At 37.9% G+C, this 26,265-nt stretch overlaps 2 pseudogenes; both read left to right on the top strand.

The window, feature by feature from the left end:
- Positions 1–14,677: 14,677 nt before the first annotated feature.
- On the top strand, positions 14,678–14,861 carry LOC129236580 (U2 spliceosomal RNA; annotated as a pseudogene).
- Positions 14,862–15,436: 575 nt separating this feature from the next.
- LOC129236564 (U2 spliceosomal RNA) lies at positions 15,437–15,620 on the top strand (annotated as a pseudogene).
- The last annotated feature ends 10,645 nt before the right edge of the window (positions 15,621–26,265 follow it).

The raw sequence follows: 26,265 nt of genomic DNA, 5'->3' as shown, positions 1-26,265 counted from the left end.
TTGAAAAAACCAAACCATTTATTTTGACAATAATGCCATAAGAACTTGCATGCGCCTTTCCAAGTACCAACAATAATGATTGGCATAAATTAAAAAGAAATTTAAAATTTGCATTACATTACAAGTCTTTGCATATAAACACCAAACCAAACCAAGCCAAACAAAACAAAATAAGTGAAAAGGCAAAGACGCAGAAAAAATTAATTGAAGCTGTTGCAGACGTACACAAGTAGCCACGCCGCATCAATCCGCCTCCAAATTTACTTTCGCTAGCTGCCGCTCATAATTAAATTAAAGCACGACAATGGCAACACTCAAAAGCAGAGTTAATTTGTCGCTGTTTCATTGCGTTTATCGCTGCCGCACACTCAACTGTTCACCGGGCGTGTCCACCCACAGCCATGCGCATAAAGGCGTCGTCATTGTTATCGCACCCACCGCCTACCACCACCCATCCAAAGCAACAGCGTCGCTGCTATCGCTTTTATTTTAATAAAAATGAAAGGATTAATTAGGATTTCATTCATTTACGGCGCATAGCCGTAAATTTCGTTAAATTCTCGTTCACTGTGGCTTGTTTTCACTTAGCTATTTTGGATATTTGTGAAAGTGAGGAGCAAACGAGAACCAAAAAGCACATAGCCGAAACAATAAACGGGCTCAAGCCGCAACATTCAAACGGCAATAGCCGCAAAATCTTTTACGCCCAGCTCATTCACTCCGATGTCTTTTGTGCGAATTGTTTGACGCCAATTACGCCACTCTGCCACCAACATCCAGCTTCTACTCGCCAATATTAGCGGTGATTGTTAATTTCGAGATTTCGGGATAATTTTATTTTAGTCCCGAAATTTCGGAATCGATTTTGGGACATGATTTTCTTAAATGCAGTGAGATAGCAGTAAGTCGAATGAGTTTTTATAAAAACCCGCGGCATATTAAAATGCCTTTCGGGATATTCTCCTAAATTTCAAAAAAATGATTTTCTACTAAAACTTCCCATAATATCTGGAAAATTACAACATTTTTCCAAAATTGCACATATTTTAATCAGAATTTTTTAGAATATTTCAGGCCTACAGTTTTGCATCCCATTGAGTTTTGGTATATTTGGTATCGGCTGGAGAGCTTTGGATCTCGACAAGACTTTTCCATCGTAAACAGTTATGAACTGTTGTTTTGCGCCGTTCCATATGATGTCAGCATCTGCTAGCTCGCACAACATCGATCTTCTGCAAGTAATTTTACCCGATTGTAACTTCTGCTCACCTGCAGGTTCTAGTTCAGTGCCATCACTACTTTCTGCGTTCGATTTGCCATAGGATGGGCTCCCGATTCGTTGATCTCCACAGCGCGCCGTTGCTGATGGTGTTCGGCCAGAATATTCTACAGGCATTTGCTGACGAAAGATTGTAGCCTCTGTGTGATGGTGTTAGAGACCAGCCATGTTTCACTTCCGTACAAAAATACTGACTTCACACATGCGCTGAATATTCACAGTTTAGAATGGCTGGAGATTTACGAACTCACCCATACTGTATGCCTTCGCCCGAACGCCGCACCTGTCTTGTTTAGCCTGCATCTTCATCTGCCGTGATATTCAAGCCGAGGTAGCAGCAGCTTTCGATAAATTACACCGGACACCCGCCAAGCAGTATATGTTTTGGTTTATTATGGTTGACTCTCATCGCCTTTCTCTTGGCGATGTTTACCTCCAGTCCGACAGTACGTGACAGCGTGACTAGTCTGTCCGCCTTCGGTTGCATGTCAGTGAGTTTCAAGATTTCTGGTGAAACTTCATACGATGCCTCTTTTGTTCAGGGTAAATTGGCTCATAACGTCGTCTAGGACGATGGCGCAGAGAAGTGGCAACAGGGAACAACCTGCCCTTACGCCTGCGTTGGAGCACTACCAGTTCTGAGTTCTCGTAAAGGGCTGTTATGAGGCGGATTGAACATTATACAGCAACACTTTGCAATTAAGCAGAAATACTCTCAACAGAACGTCCAGTTTTTGGTCTGCCAGTCCTTTTTCTATCTACGACGGCACCAGTTTCTTTAAATTTTTTTTACCGACCTTTAATTCGGACGATTATTTCCACCCACAAAATCTCTCATTTCACGATATGTTGTTCTTAAAGAACGACGATTTTCGTAAAAGAAGAATTATTGAATTATTCCTGAGCTCATATCAGATATTCCCGTGACCCCGAAGCTAGCCGTCCTATACACCACCATCGATATTTTCCTCCCCTCTTTTTTTGCTTTACCAGTATTCTATTATATCTCGAAGCAAATGCGAGTTTAAAGAAAGTGAATGCCTCTGCATTAGTTGTAAAGCATTTACGTATATTTCAAAATTTCCGTGCCATTCATTTAAGATGGCTCCGGTGAAGCTCTAACAACATCCTAAACTGCACATATATTTCTCACTAATTTGTGTTTTCAATCGAAAATATGACTTTGACACCACAAGTAAGTCGAAACCTCAAAGTGTTTATAAATTCATTTGCTTTCAAATTTGGTTGCCTGAGCATGACTTGACAAACATATAAATATTTACTGGTTTCGCCCTTTGAAAGCAGATACAGAGAGTCTTAGTGCTTCTGCTCGATACCAACAATAAACTAAAGCTGTGAACGCAATCAATGAAGTCATTAGACCGAAAATAAAATGATAGCGGAAATGTATTGTTCTTTAGATCAAACGTCTGGCTATGAGATTAAGAACTGAATTTGAACAATTTTAAATTTCTAACTCCACCCCTTTAAGTGATTCATCGTTGCCAAGAATGCTGCCTAAGAATGCGTGGCTACTTTTAGCCTAAGGTGAGTGAAGGCGATTTGTAAAGCAGAAAAATTTGACGTTGATGTGGCAAATTTTTTGTTTTTGGTGACTCTTGTAACTTTTTATTGAAGCTCCAGAGTGTATTTATTTTAGCAGACGGTTATTTAGAGGGCAGTGACCAGATGAAAAATGGCAACAGTGTATTAACATACAACTGAGAATTTTGAGAAGATGTTTCTGAAAAACTGGCGGCAATTACAAAGTGAAAAAATGGACGAATGCTATGAAATCGAAGAAGTAAGGCTTATGCCTCTCTCCCGTTTATGTTTCAAAATTAATCAATTTAATACTAAGAGAAAGAATTTTAGAAAACTATTGTAAAAAAGGCAAACTTGCAGCTACACTTTTTCAAAATGTAAAATGACAGCAAATGTTTTTTTGTTGTTTTGAACAAGTAGTTGAGGGAATGCACGTCAATGGATTCAAATATTTTGGATATTGGTAACCATTTTTCCGAAAAATGGTTATTTGGAAACTTGAGTATAATAAGAAGTAAACTAAAAAAATTGTATAAAGTTTTATTCAATGTTCACAATTTGGTCGTGTTTTTAAAGTGGTTCCTTCAAACTTTTTCATAATTAAGAAAAAATTAATAGCTTAAAACAATGTATACCAAACAATATGTTGAACAATTTTATTTCGCCTTAAAAACTTTGGACTAAGTGCTACTTTGGACTAAGTAGGTAACTGAGCAGTAAAGTCTTCTCTCGACGAACAAAACTAACACTCTACACGGCTCTCATCGTGCCCGTCCAAACGTATGGCGCAGAAGCTTGGACAATGACAACATCCGATGAAGCTACGCTTGGAGTGTTCGAGAGAAATATTTTGCATACGATTTTTGGACCTTTGCACGTTGGCAACGGCGAATATCGCAGACGATGGAACGATGAGCTGTATGAGCTTTACGACGACATAGCGCAGCGAATAAAGATCCAGTGGCTACGTTAGCTGGGTCATGTCGTCCGAATAGTACAAACTCTCCGGCTTTGAAAGTATTCGATGCGGTACCAGCTGGTGGTAGCAGAGGAAGAGGAAGGGCCTCCTCTGCGTTGGAAAGATCAGGTGGAGAAGTACTTGGCTTCACTTGATGTGTTCAACTGGCGCCGGTTAGCACGAGAAAGAAACGACTTGCGCGCTTTGTTAAACTCGGCCAAAATCGCGTAAGCAGTTATCGCGCCAATTAAGAAGAGAAAAATTTTTATTTCTTTTACTTTTATACTTTTTTACTTCAAATTTTTTTTCTTTAATTTTCACCTTTTTTTAATTTTTCAATGTTCTAAATTTGGTATAGTTTTTTCAAAGTGAAATATATGCGGTTCCTTTTAACGTTTTTTTAATTCTTTTCCCTCCAAATTTTCGGGAATCTTTTTTAACAAATAATTTTTTTTTTTTCAAAATTTTCAAGCACGTTGTTTTTGCATTTTTAAGAAATTTTTTTGCTTTTTAAGAAAGTTTTTAAAAAATAATTTTTTTTTTCAACATTTTCAAGAACATTTTTTTTTTCATTTATAAGAAATTTGATTTTGCCTTATAAGTTTTTATTTCTTGAAAGAACTTTTTCTTGCATCAAAATTTAATTTTTTGAGAAAAACAATTTACTTTTTCCTTCAAAATTTTCGGAAAATTTTTGTTTAATATTTTGAGAAATTTATTTTTTTCCTCAAAATTTTCGGGAATGTTTTTTTCTTTTTTGAAAAATTTTATTACCTTAAAAATTTTCATTTTTTTTTAACTCAAATGTTTCTTAATTTTAATTTTTTTTTATTTAATTCTGTTTTTTTAATAAAACTTTTTTTACTTGAAATTTTTTTCTAAAATATTTTCGAGAAAATAATTTATTTTTGTCATTTTTATATAAGTTTAATTTGTAATTTTGAAAAAGTAAATGAGTAAAAAATGGATTTGAGTTTTAAAAATGGATTTGAATTTGTATTAAATCTTGCTTAAAAATGGATTAAATGGTGCGAAAACCTTAGAAATGTTAGAAAACTATTTCGGTAATGATACAATAAAGAAAACAGCTGTTTGCGAGTGGCATGAATGCTTCAGAAGAGATCGTGAGCCCATCGACGACGAGAACGTAAAGACATCAATAAAGTGAAAGAAAATTTGATCAGTAACTGCAAATTAACAATAAGACTATCAGAAAGCTAGCAGAGGACTTGAGCATTACTTATGAATCCATTCAGGATATTTTAGTTACTGATTTGGGTTACAGCGCAAACTTGTTGTAAAGTTGGCCCTAAAATATATAAATTTCATGCCAAAAAGAGACCGCATTGATATTGTCAAGACATGATTTTCAACACTGAATCCAACCCAAAGCAAGGCTCAATCAAACGCTTCAATACTGTAGACGATACGAGGGCTTATGAATACAACGCGCAATTCAGAAAATTCGCCAAAATCGAAAGTATTTTTGGACAAAACGACTCGTCGCACCATTATTATAAGTGAATTTTTGACCAAGAACGAATACCATTCAATAGCTATCGACTTCACCTGATTTCATCTGCGATTCTTTCTGTTTGATCCAGTCAAAAAAACATTACGGGGAACGCGTTTTAACAGCTGAAATGTAACGGAAAAATCGACTCCGATGGCTAAACCGAAAATAGAGTTCCAGAAATAATTAGAGGGCTGGATCAAACATGGCTTAAGAGCGTTGCAGCTGATGGGGAGTACTTTTAAGGATCAAAATAATAACTCAAAATAATTTTTTTATTTTTATTATTTATTATTTATTTTTTTATTATCTAAGTGCTAAATTAGGGAAAGCAGAAGGAATAGAATAAGACAGGTGTAAAAAGGAAGAAGGGGCTTTGGATTAGACCGATGTCGACCAACAGTAACTAATTACGTTCGTATTAACCGCTTCAAGCTACTGATGATAGCCAGGCGTGCGTTATTTACGCCCACAATATCCGGAGGTTTAGCGAAAAAGTGAGAGCCCAGATGTCTAAATCTTTGCCCGACGGGAGCAGAGCAGCAGAGAAGAAGGTGCTGAGATGATTCCACCTCATTCTCCAGACAGCTTCTACAGAAAGGTCTTAAATCGATCCCAAGTCTCAATGTATGTACAGTAGGGTGGGTCGATTTAAAAATCGCTCATTGCTCTGTGAAAATCGTATTCTAGGGATCAAACTAAGAAAATTTGCCGAAGAAACCATACCTCTAAAACGAATTCTGATGTCCCCCAATTTGGGTCGAATGAAAAATCCCCCTTTGACCCGTTTAGAGTGCTCCAATCGAGTCCAAATGTATGACCGACCCCCACTAACTTTGGGCGGTCGATCCACCGATGCCAGTGGCACACTCCCTGGAACTCCCCTGGGGGGTTCCCCATTCAATCATTTCAAAATATCACCATTTTTGGCCTTTACATGAGAAAAGAAAATAAAAAGTTCGATCCAAATTGGGGGACATCAGAATTCGTTTTAGAGGTATGGTTCCTTCGGCAAAATTTCTTATTTTTATCCCTAGAATATGATTTTCACAGAGCAATGGGCGATTTTTTTGCCTCCCCACAAATCGAACCGGCCTAATGTACACCTAACGGATAATGTCCTGTAAGGATACCTACTAAATTGAAGAGTACCCCAAAGGTGTTCAAGGGAACCCCAATACTGTCGTTTGGCGATGAAACCATCTCCAGAGTCCCTCGTCTAAAATTTTAACACAAATATTCAGTTTTTTTGCGTAAGTTGAATTCGGATTTAGTTAATATATCAGGTCAGTCTATAAGTTCGTGCGTTTTTTTAAATTAATATAATATATTTTCCTTCATTATTAACAATATCTTCCCAACGTTTAGGCAAATTTTGAATTCCGTGCTCAAAAAATTGTTTGTCCTTGGATCCAAAATACGCTCCAATATCTCTTTTTATAGTTTCTTTTGAGAAGTACCTGTAGTTCCTGTTACTCATATGGGATTGAAGTCCACGGGAAAGGTGATAATCACAAGGTGCAATATACGGAGAGTATGGTGCATGCGGTATTAACTCCCATCCGAGCTCGTTCAGCTTGCTTAATGTTTGCCTTGCGGTATGAGGTCTTGCGTTATCGTGGTGATACAAAACTCTGCGCCTCTTCACTAAAGACGGTCGATTTTTGTTAAGTGCCTCATTCAGGTTTGATAGCTGATGGGAATAATAATCAGCAGTTATCGTCTGGTTTGGTTCCAGAAGGTCATGACAAACAATACCAGCCATATCCTACCAAATAGACAGGAGAATCTTCTTGGGGTGAAGGCCATTTTTAGGGGTCGGTTCTGGTGTTTCATCTTTATCTAACCATTGGCGTTTGTGAACAAGATTATTGTAAAGGACCCATTTTTCATCACCAATAACGATACGGTTAACAAAACTTTCATTTTCAAGCCGTTGCAGCAGCTGAGAACACACATTCACTCTCTGCTGAAGGTTGGCGACGGAAAGTCTATGCGGAACCCATTTTCCCAGCTTTGAGACCTTTCCCAACTGAACCAGGAGCCTGTGAACTGTTCCATGCGATGAATTTAACCTCTGAGCTTTCATATCGACTGTCAAATTTGGCTCAGCTTCCACGAGTTCGAGCAAGGCGGGGGCATCCTCCACGTCGCAGTTACCACTTCGGAATTTCGAAAACCACTTTTGCGCAGTCCTTACACTTGCGGTATCCTCTCCGCGAACAGTGTTTATTTCTGCAGCAGTAGTTGTTGAATTTTTCCACTTTTATAAGAAAATACAAAATATGCCTCTTATACGCGTTCGAAGATTCAATTTTATTTTATAACAACACGTGCTTCTATCCACGATTAAAATCATTTGTTGAATGCACAATATATCAAAGAAAATATAAATAGTTCCGTTATATTCCGCGAATAATTTTTGTATGCAAAAATCGTGCAAAAGTGAAATTATGGGTCAAATACGCACGAACTTATGGACTGACCTGATAGAACATTTGCTCAAGTCAGATAAGTAGGTTCACAGCTAAATTGAATCATTGAAAATTAAATTACAATGTGCTATATGATTTATAATTTACGAACGAAAACATTGACCGCTAAAACAAAAAACCTCTTTATTATATTTTTTTTTTTTCTCACTGAAAAAAATTTCAAATGATCCTTTTGCCAAATTACTTTTTTTCACTCTACTCAACAACTCTTTCAACTAGACATTATGCTAATTCTTGAACTTAAGTGCGCCCAACACTTAAACAGAAGCACTAAGCCGACGGTGAGCACTTAACTTCTCTGTCAACTCACTTACTCGTAGGTCGCAAGACTTAAGCTACCTCCGTAAAATATATCCAACTGTGAACCATTCGAACAGAAGTCCAATAGAAATTTTGTGTGCCTGAAAGCGAAGGAGCTCAAATAGCAAACTATCCGACCTAAATTTCTAAATTTCACTGAGTACGGCAAAAATCAAACAAAAAACGAAGCAAAAATAGCTTTAAAGGACTTTGAAGCTAGAAACTACAGAAGCAAACAAGATGCGGCGAGCAAATAAAAATCAGTCAACACACACACACTAGTCTGCCTTACAAACAAGATAACTACATATATGTAAGTATTTAATAAAGTTGCTAAAAATAGCAAACCGCCAGGACTAAAATAAAATATAAAGGAAGACATGAGAATTGTCAGATAGCGTAACAGGAAAAGTATCCACTTTAATTTGGGCAAACGCACAAAAATTGCAAATGCAAGAAATGCGAGTGAGGATTTGTCGGGTGTTTGGGTTCGTCGGTATACAGGATATGTATGATTGTATGTACATTTGGATGTGCGCCAGTCTGGATGTGTTAAAGCTTCAGTTAGGTCGGACAAATTACATTACGCAATGGTTGAATGTCGTACCGAACTAAACGCACACAATAACATACCACAACCACACACATAGTAAGTTTTTGACCGAGAAATAATAATACTCGAATATGTACATACAAATGTGCATTAGGGCGGCAGGGTGGAAAAAGGAGCCGTCTTAAATCGAGAGTGCTTTGGTTTCCCCATGAGTTTTATATGGAAAAATGAAATGACCATTTCGAGTGCCCTAAATTCAGGGGTGCTTTTTCTGCGCCAGGTCACTCTACTGTAAAGGATAGGGCGAGTAGAAAGAAGTCGAAATGGCATAAATCAAGCTAAGTCTAAGATCTTAACGAAATCCTTTTTCTCTGAAAGAAAGCTCATGTATATCAATTATGGTATATATGAAATATGGCGTCGCCCAAATATTCACTGCAGCTTTGCACATGGGCGCGGATCAGAGAGCTTAAATTTTTAAAGACGCGAATGCATAGATCGGACGGAATATTATGTAGCTAGGGCTTCGGTTATATTGGCTCTGAGGACATCGGTCGAATGCGAGTTATTTACATAGACCTACGACTTCCCACAAAGTAATGAAGTGGCGTCAAACCGCACATTCATGGTGCTCAATTCATGTCACCTCCACGAGAGATAACGGTACCAGCAAATCATTTACACAGACTTATTATCGTGGCACAGACTGAGCGATACGGTGCACCGGGCTGCTGAAACTATATTACTTGTTATCCATGTCCATATCGTGTAATTTGACATCGCTTCTAACCAAAGATTTCGCCTTTCTGAACTCCGCATCAAAGTAATGGTAATGGTTGTACTGGCTGGGCTGAGGCCTCTATGCACTGCGACCAGATTGATCTAGTGTGCCCCCTAAGTAGGTAGGTGAAATGGTTGAAGTGCTAGTTTGGCACTCCTTAAGTAGCACTCCTTAATTAGCACTTTAACACTCGTAACACTCGTAATAGTCTAACTGCGAAACCGGGACATTTACAGAGAAAGTGCTCAACATTTTCCTTCTCTGAAAGGTCCTCACAGCTTCTGCAATGAGTGTTAAATAGTAACCCTAGCTTTTCCGCTTGTGTACCGATTGTCCAATGACCGGTAAATACAGCTATGAGTTTGAAAATTGAATGGCGAGCAGTCCAAAGGACTTTCTGAGTCCTTCGTATATCGTCATGGGGCCAAAGGATTTTCGAAATAGCACATGAATAAATAGAGCTCCGTCTTTTCTGCGCTTTCCTGAGAAATCATTTGTGCAATTCCCCCCTTTAACAACTGTCGGGGGGATGCCGATGCCTGGGTAGGATGTCCCTGGGGCCAATTCAATCCCCTTCCTGGCAAGCTCATCAGCAATTTCATTTCCCTCTATGTTCTTATATCCTGGAACCCAGATTAAAAGAATGTTATCTGCACACCCAAGAGATTTGATCTCCTTCTTGCAGGAGTTTACTAGTTTCGTTCTGCACTAATCGCCCCTAAGTACTTAATGTGAATCATTTTGTAATTCCTCATCCTCTAGTACGTACGAGTCCAGGATTCTTTGTTTCACATGGCCTAATGCCTCACAGTTAGTGATTAAGTATTGCATGAGCTCCTCTTCATCACAGCAGAACCTGCATAAACTTGAGCTAGATAGTTCTAATGTATTGAAATGTTTAATGCAGACAGAGTAGTCTAAGGCCCTCTTTGTCTAGGGTTAGAGCAGATTTTTCTCTGTTGGTATTAAAGTTCAGGAGCTTTTTCGAGTGATTAAGGCCGTTTTTGCGGTTCCTTGGTTTTTATTTGGGTCCATTATTTGGTTTCCTGTTATAGGATGTTTTTGTTAAAGCCGAAAATGAGGTAGGTCCAATAAATGGCCTTCCCGCCCCTTTTTTAGCATTAAAGTCTATCTTCTCGTTTTCTTCGTGTACCTCATGTCTCGGTACCCAAAACGGAGCAACCTGATTGCGAGTCACCAATTTGTTGAGTGGACTTTTGAATTGAACGTAAAGCTGTCTAAGACTTTTCCGAACCCTCTTTTGGATACGATTTCTACTGTTTCCATTATGGCGAAAAGCTCCGCATGTAAAATTGTGGTATATGTACTCAGCTTTAAAAATTTGTGGGTTCTAGGTCTTACTATTCCTACTCTTACTCCCTGGAGCGTTTTGGATCATTTCGGTGGTCATGGTTCGTCATGTTGGTTCGGTTTGAAACCACGGTCTGGAAAATCCAAATGATAAAGATTTTTTTCTAATAGCGATCGCATCTCGGCAGACAATGACAAGCCTCCGAGCGCATTTCTGAAATAATAAAAATCATCTGCCGTTCGTGTTGACGTAAAATTATAGATCCCTATATTTATGGATAAAAATTAGACTACATATGGGAAAAGGAGCTCGGCCAACACTCAATAAAGGGCGTAAGTGCCAAATATAATGTAGTTTGATTTCCTCCCATATATGGCAATTTTTATTCTTTACGTAGTCATCGGATTCTCTTGCACAGACAGCCGCGATGCTCTCACTTAGTCTGACATTTCTTTGACTCACTGGAGTTTGTTGATTGCTTACCAAACTGATCGCTTCGAATTTGGACACCAAACGTTGAAGCGAAGATTTTGTCGTTCCACGGCGGGAGCGTCTGGCATAGAGTAGACGCAACGCACACAACACTTTCACAGACGAGCACTCATTTCGGGAATAAAATTTCATAATTTGCACGTTCAAACTTGCGCTGAGTATGCGGCATCGATGACGGACTGAATAATAAACAACAGATTTGACAAACTCCGCCCGAATAACATGGCCGCTACAGCCTATCAACTTCAGCACCTGCCTATCTCTATTGGGTAACCCTTTAAGCATATACATATGTATGTATGTATATATATATACTATAATCTTACATCACTTACGCAAGAGCGGCAACAAGAAAATTTGGTATTAAAAGTAAAATGCGGACAATGTTAACACTTGTCGGAGAGCCCGCAAAAAAAGGGAAAGAAATAACTGAAAGAAACATAAAAAATTGGGAAAAAAAAGTATATAATATCAAGCGCAACGAAGGCATACAGGAAAAACTAACAACTGAAGGAGGGGGAAATTGAAATCGCAAAACTTAGCAAACAAACAGCATTAAGGCAAAGCAAAATATCAATAATACTTGTGTGAGAAAGCCATGCACGAAAGGATACAAAGCAAAGGAGAATGGCAAAAAATTTAAATAAAGACGAAAATAGCACCATGGGGCCGCATAATGGCAAAAAAAGTTTAAGTGACGAAACCAACGTGACCAAACTTTTTCGCTTTTCGGCAAAAGAAAATGTACTTTTAACCTAAGTTGCTCAACAATTTACCAAAAGCCAGCTTTCATAAGGGAAGTGGCTGAATTGGGGTTTGCAAAATATTTACTGACACACCCAAAATGCTTATAAATATGTAAATTTGTTAATACCATTAATGTTTGTTAATTTTGCTAAAATAAACTACATATAATTTTTTTTTCCTTTAGCGCCCATTGGAGCAAAGGGCGTCAACTACGCCTCCTCGCCAACGGACGCGATTTTGAGCTAACCTAATTCGTTTCACGAATAACCAAGGGAGTTCATTTCAGCTTCTATTGAGCGTCTCCAGGTGTTACGCAGCCTACCCACTCCTCGGAAGTGGATAGTTAAAACACTGAAAAATAGAGATGAGAATGAAACCGTCATTTTAGCACTAAAAAATTTGTGATAGTGCAATTTAGTGGTAGTGCAAAATTTTGAACCCTGCTTTACGGCAGTACTAGTATAAGGCGGTTATACGACAAATTTTACATCATACCGTTCGGCAGTTCGGTGGAAAGCTATTGAAAAATCTGGTAGAACAAAGCTAGAATAGCCTTACCCTCTTGAGTGAAAACCATAACATTATCAAAATCTGGGTCCCGGGACAACGTAAGTCTAAAAGAAACGAAAAAGCAGGCGAACTGTCAAGAGGGGGATCTGCCATGAGTAGCATTCTTGAAGAATCTGCATTCACATCACTGGGCGCAATCTAGAATGCAATCTCCTCAAAATACCTACGAATCGCGGATTGTAGATGAAAGATTTAGACATAAGACAAAGTTAACAGAACGTCATGACCCACCAACAACCACAAACAAACGTCAATACTGACAAATATGAAACGAAGATCCCTTCATGGCAGTGATAACTGGCCACTGACCTGATAGGAGAGCAAGCAGTCAAAATTGGCCTCCCTTACAATTAGCGTTCCTGCCATAGTTCAACCATTAATCATCCAGAGAAAAAGGAAACTGTTTTCAATTTTTTCTGTGAATGCCCTGCCCTATGGAAGGCGAGAATGTTAACCCTTGGTAAACCGCTTTTTGAAAACCTCAAAGAGCTGACCGGCGTAGACGTAAACAACCTTGTAAGGCTTCTCAACCGCACAGACTGGATATAGTCGTTAAGGAATAACCATTATAACTTGTTGGAAGCGAGGATTTGGCAACAAAATGGTGGGGAAGCACTGATTGGGTTCTTGCTGGATCACCAATTCAACAAACCAGCCAGACTTTTCAGCAGCTTCAAACTTGCTTTTCATTGTACTAAAATTTAATCTATATATGTATATAAAAAGAAGTTACATTTCCTTGGTAATCTTATAACTCAGGAACCGCCGAACCGATTAACACAAAAATTTCAGAGTTTTTTTCTTTCTTTGAGGAGGTGGTTTGTGTGAAGTTTGATTGAAATCGGTGCAGCCGTTTCTGAGTTATGACATTTTATGTGAGTAATGGTTTCCTCTCATACGAAATGCCTGTATGGGAAAAACAACAACAAGTACACAGCCGCCTATGAGCGTTTCTGTTGTACTGTTGTGGTTGTAAGTGTATTATGTTAATATTAATTTTGGACGAAAATATAATAAAAACTGAAGCATTCAAGGAACTGGAAAAACATTTTTAACTTTATTTATTTTAGCATAATTTATTTAGCGTAAAAAATTGAAATGGAAATTAAAGAATCAAAGTTTAATTACAAGTTTTTATCGGCTCTTTCACCTTACCTGTATATAGGTTACCACCACAATCAAATTTTAAAAAAGTACAGAAAAGGCTATTGTGACATCTTTAGAAAGTATGTTGAATGAAAAAAATCAACCAATTCAACTGTTTAAACATTTTACGAGTTCTATAAAGAAAACTTAATATGAAAAATTTCTTGCGATATAAAAAAAACATTTTATGTATGGTGGTGCGAAGCCCACTGGGAAATGCTAGTAAGCTATAAAACTGCATGTAAAGAGCTTTGATAGAAAATCTGATTATACATCCTGGAATTGTAAGGAAAAGTTTGTCCATTTTTTAAATTTTTTTGTAAAATTTGAAAATTGGATTTTAATGGATTTTGTTAGACAAAGAGCTATACTTTTGAATGAACATTCCAAAAACAATAAAAATTGTTAAAACTGGTCCAAATGTTGGGGTGCAATCGTTTTGTCGCGGGCTGTATTTTCAGTTCTCAACATTAAAGTGATTTAAACGACTGCACGCTTACAAAAACAAACAAGATATTGCACAATATTTTATCACGTCGAGCAGTTTCGTGGACATTTTGGCAAAGGACTAGGTGTTTTTAGCGAGCAGTCTATGGGGTCGGTATATTTTTAATTTTTAAAGTCTCTTTTTTTATTTATTAGGTGCGCAACTAATTTCTCGCTTTTTTGAAGTGAAAACTTCTTTAGAATCGTTGGGAGTGATTTGAGGAAAAGTGAAACGAAAAAAGCGACCAACTTGGCTACGAAGCGTTATATTATATGTTGATATAAAAGTAGCGACGAACTAAATAAAAATAACTTTTATTTTTTCTTGTGATTCGAACCAAGGATTTTGGATCGGAAGCTCACATTGCTAGTCGCTCGGCTACCGCGCCATGCTGTTGTCGATGGCCTAAAAGTTATTTAGTTACGAAGCGTTATACATATTATATGTTGATATAAATAATTTTTGTGAGCGTGTAATTCTCAAGAGTTTTATTAGGTTTATTATTTAAAATGTATTGACTAGGTAGTGTGGTTATCAGGTTAACATCTGATAGATCCTCCATCGGAGGACAACAAATGTTAAACTAATTTTTGGAAATGGGCGGAGTGTTTTAGGGGCTTGCTCCTTCTCTGCCACGGGTTGACCCGATATTGCAGTGCCGCCGGGATTTCGGCTTTGAATAAATACAAGAAAAAATATAGTAATAAATTTAGGTTTGGTGGGAAGAGCCATAAATTTTTATATGAATACATGTAGACGAAAATGGCATTTTTTTTTTTTTGAAATTTGCATTGTAGGACATTTCTGATTATTTATTCAAAACAGTTTTTTGGTTTAGATACTGAAAGTCAGTTTAAGTGAATCGGTATAAATATTTCGTACATTAATTTTTGAAGTGAAAACTTCTTTAGAATCGTTGGGAGTGATTTGGGGAAAAGTGAAACGAATTACATCATATAAACGTAGCGACGAACTAAATAACTTTTAGGCCAGCACCGACAGTACGGCGCGATAGCCGAGCGGCTAGCAATGTGAGCTTCCGATCCAAAATTCTTGGTTCGAATCACAAGAAATAAAATTTTTTTTTTTTTGAAATTTGCATTGTAGGACATTTCTGATTATTTATTGAAAACAGTTTTTTGGCTTTTCTATTTTTGGTTTAGATACTGAAAGTCAGTTTAAGTGAATCGGTATAAATATTTCGTACATTAATTTTTTTTTTTGTGAGCGTGTAATTCTCAAAAGGTTTATTAGGTTTATTATTTAAAATGTATTGACTAGGTAGTGTGTTTATCAGCTTAACATCTGATAGATCCTCCATCGGAGGACAACAAATGTTAAACTGATTTTTGGAAATGGGCGGAGTGTTTTAGGGGCTTGCTCCACCTCTGCCACGGGTTGGCCCGATATTGCAGTACGGCCGGGATTTCGGCCTTGAATAAATACAAGCAGAAATATACTAATACATTTAGCTTTGGTGGGAAGAGACATAAATTTTTATATGAATACAAGTAGACGAAAATGGAAGAAATTTGTAAGTCTGTTTCTTCGGTCCGTTTGGGTATTTTTTTTGACAACATCGAAACCAAAGCATTTGTATCATATTTTATCTATCATAAGCCACTCGTATCATTTGTTGAAATTGAAAACATTGAGGATGAATAATGATAAAATGAAGAAAATAAAATATTAACTTTATAGCAATATTATAATGAACCTATAATTATCCCGCTCCTAATGCTGCTTTCGTCTTATTCTCTCTCAGTTTGTTTTACGGAAGGTTTCACTTCTATCGCGTCTAACCGTTAGACTGGTATTTTTTTTTTTATTAAAATACAACTTCATTCTGAAAAAAATGGTTACAAGTGAATCATTGAAAGTATTGCCCTTCGCTGGCTACTACTTTTTCTCATCTTTCTGGAAAATCTCGTATACCGTCGCGGTAAAACTGTTCATCTTTTGAGGCTATCCAAAGCCATTTTTTGATGTCTTCATATGAATGGAACTGCTGGTCAGCTAGACCATGTGCCATCGATCGGAACAGGTGATAATCGGATGGCGCAATATCTAGAGAATATGGCGGGTGGTGGCTGTAGAATCACTTTTTCATGCCTCTCCGCATATTTCGGCCGCTTCTCGCGCAGTGCTCAGCTCAATCAGCGCATCTATTGAAGTCGATACCGATCCGCAGTGATGGTTTTGCTTGGTTTTATCAGTTCATAATAAATTACACCAACTTGGTCTCACCAAATACATAGCATAACCTTCGTAGCGTGAATATTCGGCCGAGGTGACGACGTAGAAACATGACCGGGCAGTCCCCATGACTTTATTTTCTTTCGATTGCTGTAATGAATCCATTTTTCATCACCCATCACGATGCGATGAAGAAAGCACTTCCTTTTTTGCCGCTGGACCGAGCAGTCCCCATGACTTTCTTTTCTTTCGATTGCTGAAATGAATCCATTTTTCATCACCCGTCACGATGCGATAAAGAAAGCACTTCCTTTTTTGCCACTTTAGAAGTTATTCACAAGCGAAAAAACGACGTTCACCATCCCTTGGTCTTAACTCATAGGGAACCCAAGTCCCCTGTTTCTGAATCATTCCCAAAGCATGCAATCGCTTGGAAATGAACTCCTAATACTGAAGCAAGCTCTTCTTGCGTTTGACTTGGATCCTCATTGAGCAATGCCTCCAATTCAGCGTCTTCGAAGGTTTTTGGCCTTCGTTCACTCGGACGGTCGTCAACATTACAATCACCGTCTTTGAAGCGATGGAACCAATCTCGGCACGTTGTTTCACTTAAAGCAGCATTTCCATAAACTTTTTGTAGCTCTCGATGCGCTTCAGCCGCCGTTTTTTTTTTTCGAATGAAAGAGGAAAATCAACACTTCCCGCAAATGACGATTATTTGGCACAAAATTAGACATTTCCACAAAACCAGAAGTATATGATACTGTCACAGGTAATGGTTTAGGCCTCTGTAGCCGCAAATGGGCGCTCTCCAATCGTTTTCATCGAACCTGGCGTCAAGGTAAATGCGAAGTATTATCGGGAAAGTATTATGGAGGTTGCTACGAATTCGTGGACAGACAAGTATTTCGATGGTAGACCACAAAGCTCAAGTGAACGAAGAATAGCTAAAAAGCAACGTTCCAACATTCCAACGTTCAATGGCCCTCAAATTCAACAGACAGGAATCCGATGGATTATTCTCTTTCGGCCATTTTGGAAAGAAAGGTCCGTACTAAAAATTCACCAGTCTCGAGGCGTTGAGGAAAACCATTGTCCGCGAGTGTGCCAAAATACCTGCAAGTCACATTTGGGCAGCTTGCGATTCGTTTCTGGACCGTCTCAAGATCATAGTCAAGGCAAAAGGTGGTCATATCGAGCAAAAGTAAATTGATTCTTAACTATGTATTATTTTCACATATTTTTTGCTTTGAATTGAATAAAAGTAATTTTCCAAACTAACTGGCATTTTTAATTGGTTACATTTCGAGTGCCGCACCCTGTATATATATATGCTTTTTGTGGTTTTAGTAATTGATTTTTAACACTACGTATATAAACTAAATTTATAGTCAGTAGTTATAGACAGCTAACGCAATTCTTACCTTCAGTTATTGCAACATTAACTCAATTTTCAATAATTTCATTTCTCCAAAATATTAAATACATACATACACACACCCATAAATATTTATATAAGTCACATAAGAAATGTTTCTTTTTCAATGCTATTCGCCTTTCAACTACTTACACGCGACACTTCCGGCCAAATGAAATCCTGCACTAAGCTAGGCAATCCAGCTTAATGTCTTCTCGTACCCAAAATAAATTCTTAATTCGGCGCTATCGCTTTCCGTTAAACTCACTTTACTAAACCGCTTTACTAGACCAATGATTTTAATCTTTTCACTAACAGCACAAAAACAAAAACAATCTACCGAAAAATCGACAAAGCAGCAAAAACAGCGACTCACGGGAACAATAACAAAAGTTAACGGGATAAAATATGACCAAGAAACCTTGGTGATAAAAGTAAAAGAGCCACAACGGTAAAGTTGAACAGAAATTCAACCATACAATCACATGAAAATCAGTCGAATTACGTAAGGGGTAAACATAATTTAAGGTCTCAATGTTAACTACAGCGATTCACATAAATATTCGTATACATAAGTATAGTAGTAGGTAAGTATTCACAGGGTGGTCCAAATAAAAGTAGCTTCATTCAACATTCACATCTTACTTTACAGCGCACAGCTTAGATTAGGTTAGCCAGATTGTTTGCCTAAGACAAGACATTCGATGGCCCTAAGGCCCATTGTGATACCTGCATTTGATTTCCATCTCCTAAATTTCTTAAAGCTCTTAGATCTTTTTAAGAAGGTAACTGCACCCACCAGTGAGACATTTTGCAAATTTCCCAGGTCTTCGAAGAAATAATTGCCAAGATATTTGGCACGGCTCCTTTAAGGTGCAGAGCATTCACAGAGAAAGTGTTGCACCGACTCAATTTCGTCTTCATCTCCGCAACTCCTGCAAAAGTCTTTGTAAGGTACACCCATTCCACTGGCTAAGGTGCCAATAGTACAGTGACCCGTTATAACACCTGTGAGGATGCTGGTAGTTGACATTTTGTCCTTTTAAGATTCATTTTTGGCCAGTACGCCAAACAGCGTACAGCTTTTTCTAGTTCAAAACTTTACCCGTTCGACAGTAACGTAGAGCTGTGCGTCGCTTTACGCTTGAACGGTACACAGTCGAACTTTCTTTTCTATCTTTCTTTTGGTGCTACGTGCCCGAGGCTTCGAAGCTGTGTTCTTCCGTGTAGTTGTCACGCACCAACCCATTCGACTGCGGCAGCCGCTGTAAATCAGACGATAAGTGTGAGTTAAAATTCAGTTAATTAATTCTCCCGAATATTCATTTGAAATTCATATTCAGAATATTAAGGGTCATTCGTTCTACATTCTTTTTCAGGATAATTGACATTAGATGTAATTTTTTCAAGCTTAAAAATACGAAATTTTTCTGCAATTTACAAACAGTTATAATAAATTCAACTTAAATGAAATTTGCAAACGCCTTTTAAAAAACTGTTGAATAACAAAGTGTAAAATACTATTCAGAGGCAACTATCCAGAGCTCCTCTTCGAGGGGCAGCATTGTCCTCTTGAGGCAAAGTTTCCCGCTACAATAATGTGGTGTTGGTTTCAAATCACGAAGTTTTCTTTGTATAAAAATTTCGCTAATTCCTGTCATCCTTATTTCTCGAGTCTTGGGCTTCTTCAGAGAGTTATCCAATATATGAAGGTATTACGTCTTTCGAATGAAATTTCAAGAGTGTATTTTGCAAAGCCTTCGTTCTTGCAGAACCAACTATGATTGCGTACTAGAAAAGAGACCTTTAGTCAACAAGAAAGCTACCTCTTTGAGGCAAATTCGAAATACACGTTTTTAGCACTAAAATTTTATCGGTATTTTTTATTATATTCAACCCAACATCAAAAGGTCGTTTCCAGGAATCGCCCTACAGCCAGGGTAGCAAATTGTAGCAAGTTGTTCCTGCCACAACTGAAACACAAAATTAAAAACAAAATGTTCACCTGATGCATTGACTTGTTCATGTTTTCTTGATACTTTTTAAAAAAATGCTCGTCATATTTGTAAACTTCTACATTACATACTAAGGAATAATGATGAACGGAAAACTTTGTCTCTTTTAATTATAGCATCCTAAAAATATAAAAAGTCAACGTTACTGTGTCCCAAACTGTGCGTCTATTGAAAAGAAATGCAACAACAAATATTTACATAAATACAACGGCGAGAATTTGACTAATATGTCTGAAAGTATGGATTCAGTCCAGAACCGTCGGTTTGCTATCGATCTCAGCACTTCAACATTTCACACATCATCCTGGTGAGAATTTGTCACCAAGATCTCTGAATACTCGCTTTCAAGATCCATTTCTCATTTGTTTGAGTGTCAAATTTGTTGCAAAATAGTGCAGGCTGACACAAATGCTTGAACAAGAACCAGGCCACACTTTCCCAACTCTGAAGAATAACGTCAGGTTTTCCAGTAATTTCCAGTAAAATTTCAAATTAAATTTGGCTATATTTGAGGTAAATGTAACATCTTGAGACACAGGGGTATAACTTGGACCGAGGTAGCGGATGCTTTGGTAAAAGAGGCTGAGGCCTCATCACTAATACGACCCGAGCTCATTGCTTGCCAGGGGGCAACACACCATCAAGGAGAAGCTTAGGAGTAAAGAGCTAAAGTTAAGAGAGGTTAGCTGCCAACAAACCATGGTGCTGCGCCAGGTGAAATCCTTACTAGGGGAATACAATCAAAAGAGGTTGAGGAAACTTATCCCTAACTATAAACTGAGAATGCTGTGAGGCAGACCATTGCAGACCAATACATCTTGTCCTTGAGTGCCGCGCTGTAGAAGTTTAAGACATCTCGGCCAATTGCAGCTAAAAGAAAGGCGGATACGCTCGGTCCAACTTAGCCTTATCTTAAGTTTAGTAAGGCAACTGGGTTTAAATGAAATACCATGATGAGTAGAAGATACAAAAGACCAGGAGATTGAAGTGCAAACCTCAAATTAAATCTATCTATCCATTTAACATCTCATATAACGATACCCCCAAAAAGCACAAGTACAAATAAGTAAATAACGTTACGAGCTGGGTCTCTTAGGGACTTTTGGAATTTGGAAAATTGTATTTTTGCTCTGCACTAACTTCCGTAGTAGATTTTCAGTCGTGATGCCAATTTACCGCCCCAGAGCTGCGCTTTCTTGTTTTCGATCTCTGTGTTGGGTGTCGTAAAGCGCCCACGTTCAAAATTCTTTCGTTTGGAGAGCCAGCGATTGGCAATTAAAACCTTCTAGAGGGCTTTAGAAAATGTGGCTTTCAGGTGGCGCCTCTGTAATATCAGCATGCATGAAATCGTGTGTAATAAATAATGGGGCTAATTGTGTTTCCGAATGGATGAAGGGGAATGTGCCTGATTACCATTAGGTAGATCACGGGCTCAAAACTCACTGTGGGCATGAAACATCTTCTTCCTTTCGATTGACGCGATAACCGCTTAGCCGAGTTTAACAAAGCGCACCAGTCATTTCTTTCTCGTGCGAAGCGGCGGGCAGTCAACTCCTTCTCTGCTACCACCAGCTGGTGCCGCATCGAACACTTTCAGAGCCGGAGATTGTGTATCCATTCGAACGACATGACCCAGCCAATGTAGCCGCTGGGCCTTTATTCGCTGCGCTATGTCTATATCGCCGTAAAAGAAGAGACGATCTCGCAGCTTTTGTCCTATTGTTTTGCTCTGTCCAGACATAAATTCGCCACTTTAGATGAGTAGGAAGACCTCAATACTGTAGAAATTAAAAACCTGCTAAAAGTTTTGAAAGGTTCTCATTAGTTTTAAGAGAGATAAGAACAAATTCCTCACATTGAGGTATAAGCTTAACTGTGTCCCTGAGTAGACAAGCCTTCAACCTAACGTAACCATACATAAAACCTTCTCATAAAAAATGAACTGTGAAAGTGTAGATGCCTTCATTTTGTGAAACAACATCAAGACGCACTACAAATTGAAGAAGTGGAAGAGCTCGGTCAGACGCAGAAGTAAGAATGTGCCAGTTATCTTAAATAACTTTGTTCTTTCTACTAATAAATAAAACAAAAATAATAAAGTTTTATTTTTTTATGTAATTTTTATGTTAGATATTAAATAAATAAAATTAAAAAAATAAAAATACTTTCATTTGAACCACCCTTTGCGCGTGTTCGACTGCACGCTATAAAGTTAAATTGGAAAAATCTTATACCAAAAGGCACTACTCCTTACTAGCTGTTTCGTGACTGCCTACGAGAATAGTATAACAGTAACTAAAAATCAAGGGTTAACTCTGCTGAATATCAAAAAACCTCGCCATGTGAAAAGCGTTAATTCCACGCGGATCTGGAGATTACTACGCAACCCCACGCGCCACTATTAAATGTTTGTATGTAACTAAGATTATGTTTACCTGACTGTGCGAACTCTAAGTGCGTGGGTGGAGATCAGAAAGGCTTTCCATTAGCTCACGCTTGCCCCTCATACCGACTATTCGTAGGCTCTCATCGAACACGCAATGTACGGATACTCATACATACTTACAATAGAAATTCGCTAATGGAAAAACGCATACAATATTAGCCTATTGGATTGCTGCTTAAGGGGTAATTCTAAAAGCAATTCCCCTACGATAAAGATATTTTAGTGCACACGCGAAGGTGAGTATGCAAGCTCGTGCTTGTGTTTATCCCCAGAAACGCATACGCAAATGTATATATGAGATGTACATACAGGGTTGGCCATATTAAACTGACCCATGTGATTATTAAAAAAATATGGAAAAAGAAACATTTTTTTGTGTTTCATTCGGAAAAACATTTAATTTAGTTCAAGGAGATTCGTTTACATTACTTTTTGAATATGATATCGCGCAAGTGGTCGGCCTTAGCACGTATTTGGATATGTACAGGGTTGGCCATCTTAAACTGACCCATGTGATTATTAAAAAAATATGGAAAAAGAAACATTTTTTTGTGTTTCATTGTGAAAAACATTTAATTTAGTTCAAGGAGATTCGTTTACATCACTTTTTGAATATGATATCGCGCAAGTGGTCGCCCTTAGCTCGTATAGCGTAATGTGCCCGTTTTTCGGCGTTTTCCATAGTTTTGGCCAGCGTCTCGGCCGATATGGCGGCTATTTCCCGTCGGATATTGGCCTTAAGTGCGCCTAGTGTCTTTGGCTTGTTGACGTAAACCTTAGATTTCAAATTACAGTAAAAAGTTATAGGGTTACTCAATGGCTCAGTTTAATATGGCCAACCCTGTATATGTATGTACTGCGGGTGTAAATATTTAGTAATTTAAGCTTTGTGAAATGAAAAAGCATAAAAGCCTCGCGAGGAGCGATAGCACTTCAAAATTTTGACCAGTTTTGACTGCCTTTTTTTGTTTTGGAATATTTTCTATTTGTTTATGAAAGTACAGTAGATTCTGTTTCTATGCGATATATACGTTCCGCAAGAAACAGCATAAAAAAACTACCAGTTCTATAGTAAAACTATAGATACGTTTCAAAAGTGCTAAGAACCGCATAAATCTGAAATAATGTAATAAAATCGCATAAAAAAAGGGTACTAGTCCCATATTATAACTATAGATACATTCCATAGACCTCATGAATCTGAAATAGTTAAATAAAATCGCATAAACAAAAAATTGTAATATATTTTTGGACATTATATCTTTATTTAAGAAACGTCAAAAAAATAAATTTACATCGTCAGAAATAGAATCAGACAATAACCGCATGTTGCGCATTCGTTTAGGATTTGGCGTAAAATCACTTCCGTCACTTGAGGAAATGTACACGTCTGATCTGGATGGTGATCCAGGCGGTTCCATACTTATAGGGTTAATATTTTTGATATAATCTGTGATGAGTTTTTGCTTAGCTGGTTTAGAATCTTGTTTATATGGTGCGTCGACATGCATTTTTCAATTTAAAAAAACCCGCACTATTTCAAAACCGCATAAAAAAAACTGCATAAAAACAGAATCTACTGTATAGTTCATTGTCTGCAAATTTTCAATTTTATCAAAAATTCAAATTAAATTTTCGAATTATTCCAAAATTAGTAGAATACCACAAAATGTTCATCAGAACTCAATTAGGGTTTCTAGAAGAATTTTTGATATACAGTTTTATAGCTTATTAAATTTTAGTACAATAACGTGAAAGTTTGAAGTGGCTCAGAATTCTCCTTCATTTTTAAAATTTTTTTCCTCTGGATAATGCCATATTATTCAGCAACATTAAACTTGCACTTTATTGTGCTAAAATTTTGTAAGCTATAAAAAAGCATAGCTGAAATTCCAATTAATTATGCATGACGCTATTTTTTTACATGGCAGATACGCGTCTTAGAAAAGCGTGCAAAAAAATGGTGTAAAAAAATGCATGCGACATGTGGTTAATTTGCGGATATGCTCCACAACTTTGCAAAATCGTGCAAATATTTTCCCAATAAACCGTGCAAAAGGAGTAATACTAAAAACAAAATTGTAAATTAATGTACAATGAAAATTCAATCCATAAGAACAAAACATATAAAAATTCCAATTCAAATTAAGAAAAACGTAAATTTTGCAACTTTTTCTTCTTCTTAATTGGCGCGATAACCGCTTACACGATTTTTGCCGAATTTTACAAAGCGCGCCAGTCATTTCTTTCTCGTGCTAACCGGCGCCAGTTGGACACATCAAGTGAGGCCAAGTCGTTCTCCCCCTGATCTTTCCAACGCAGAGGAGGCCTTCCTTTTGCAATTATTCATTGCTAATTGATAACGAACTGGACCAAAAATACTATTTGACACTTGTGAACTAGACACCTGCAGTATCTGCAACGACAGCATAGCGGCGCTCATGCCCTTAGGCAGCCCTCCAACCACTTGGAGGAGTCTTGTAAATCCAGGCTGAACTATGTCGATACACATAATATCCTGATGCTAACATGGGTTCCGGGACACGTGGATAGCGAGATCTCTGACTCTTTAGCCAGAATGCGCTCTGAGGCCAACTTCTTTGGCCCAGAGACCGTTCTTCCATTCCCTTCTGCAGCCATCAAAGCCACGGTTAACAAACGGGTTACTCTAACCACAAGCAAGCTTGGCAGGCTGAGAGAGGCTGCAGATGGACAAAACTGATGTTACCTATCATATCCGAGCGACTGCCGCAGTTCCACCTGTCACTAAGCAGAGGATACTGTAGGCAGCAGGTTGGGCTGATGACGGGCCACTTTCTATAGGCAAAGCACATGGAAAAGGTGGACATTTTAGACAGTACACTCTGCCCAGCATGTGGAGAGGAAGATGAGACGGCGGGCCACTTTCTGTGCATCTGCCCAGCCTTCGCTCGAATCAGGCTTGAAGTCTTTGGCACTGATGTGATAAGAAGCGACCACCTAGACTCCTTGGTACCACAAGATCTACTATATCGGAGGTCTGGTAGATTTAAAGAAAATTAAAAAGAGAATCCGAGTGCAGTACAATGGACTTAATGATGTCTGAGTGCTAGTTGTCCCGACAATCCAAACCAAAAAAATACAAGCTGACAAGCAGTGAAGCGCGTTAAGTTGAAAATAAAGATTTCAATCTTTTTTTTTTTTATCCAGCAATAAAATTATTCACAAACAAAATTGGGTGATTAATGTTGCGCCACTTTTTAAAATACTTATTATCGAGCTACACAAGGCTAAAGATTAGGTTCAAAGTTTAATGCACTGTTGGATTTGGTTAGTTCTAAAATGCATTCATTGCTCTTATCATACACGAAAAATGTTTCCTTAATAAGACATCAAGACTTCAAGGCTTCAAATCTGCATTATCTTAATTATCTCATCTCGCACGAGGGTCCATCCACGCAGGCAACGAAATCTCGACCACCGACTTTCAGTATGGCTTCATTGTCATGTGAAAAAAAAGAAGCTTGAAAGGAAGCCAGAAACTAGGTATTCTCGGCTCCCAGCTACGAAAAATCGGAGATTGGAAACTGGTCCTTTTCGGCTCCCTCCACCCACATCTATCACACCCGAAAAAAAGAACTTGCACAATCGACATGAAGGATAACGGAAGACCAGAAAATTAGTATTTCCCAGCAATGACGAATCGGAGACTGAAAGCTTGTCCTTTCTGGCTCCCTCTATTCATTCACTTCCGTCACATTCACATCCGATTTAATCATGTAAGTGCCTATATTTCTCATTGAAGAAATAATTAGTTTCTTAGCACTGGCAAAGAAGCTTACTACTCTAGTACACAAGATTTGTTTTTGATTTTTACAGACCTCTAGAGCTAATATGAGCTTAAAATGTTAAAGATAGTTAAATTGAAAAACAGAGTTCAAAAATGTATAAGATTCCTTCTTCTTCACCTAAAAGTCAAGCGCAACGAACTCGAGCTCTCATTAAATTATCTAACTGAACGGGCACTAAAAGCA

Source organism: Anastrepha obliqua, chromosome 1 (genome assembly GCF_027943255.1).
Source record: "Anastrepha obliqua isolate idAnaObli1 chromosome 1, idAnaObli1_1.0, whole genome shotgun sequence".
Taxonomy (NCBI): domain Eukaryota; kingdom Metazoa; phylum Arthropoda; class Insecta; order Diptera; family Tephritidae; genus Anastrepha; species Anastrepha obliqua.
This window is presented reverse-complemented; position numbering and strand designations above follow the sequence as displayed.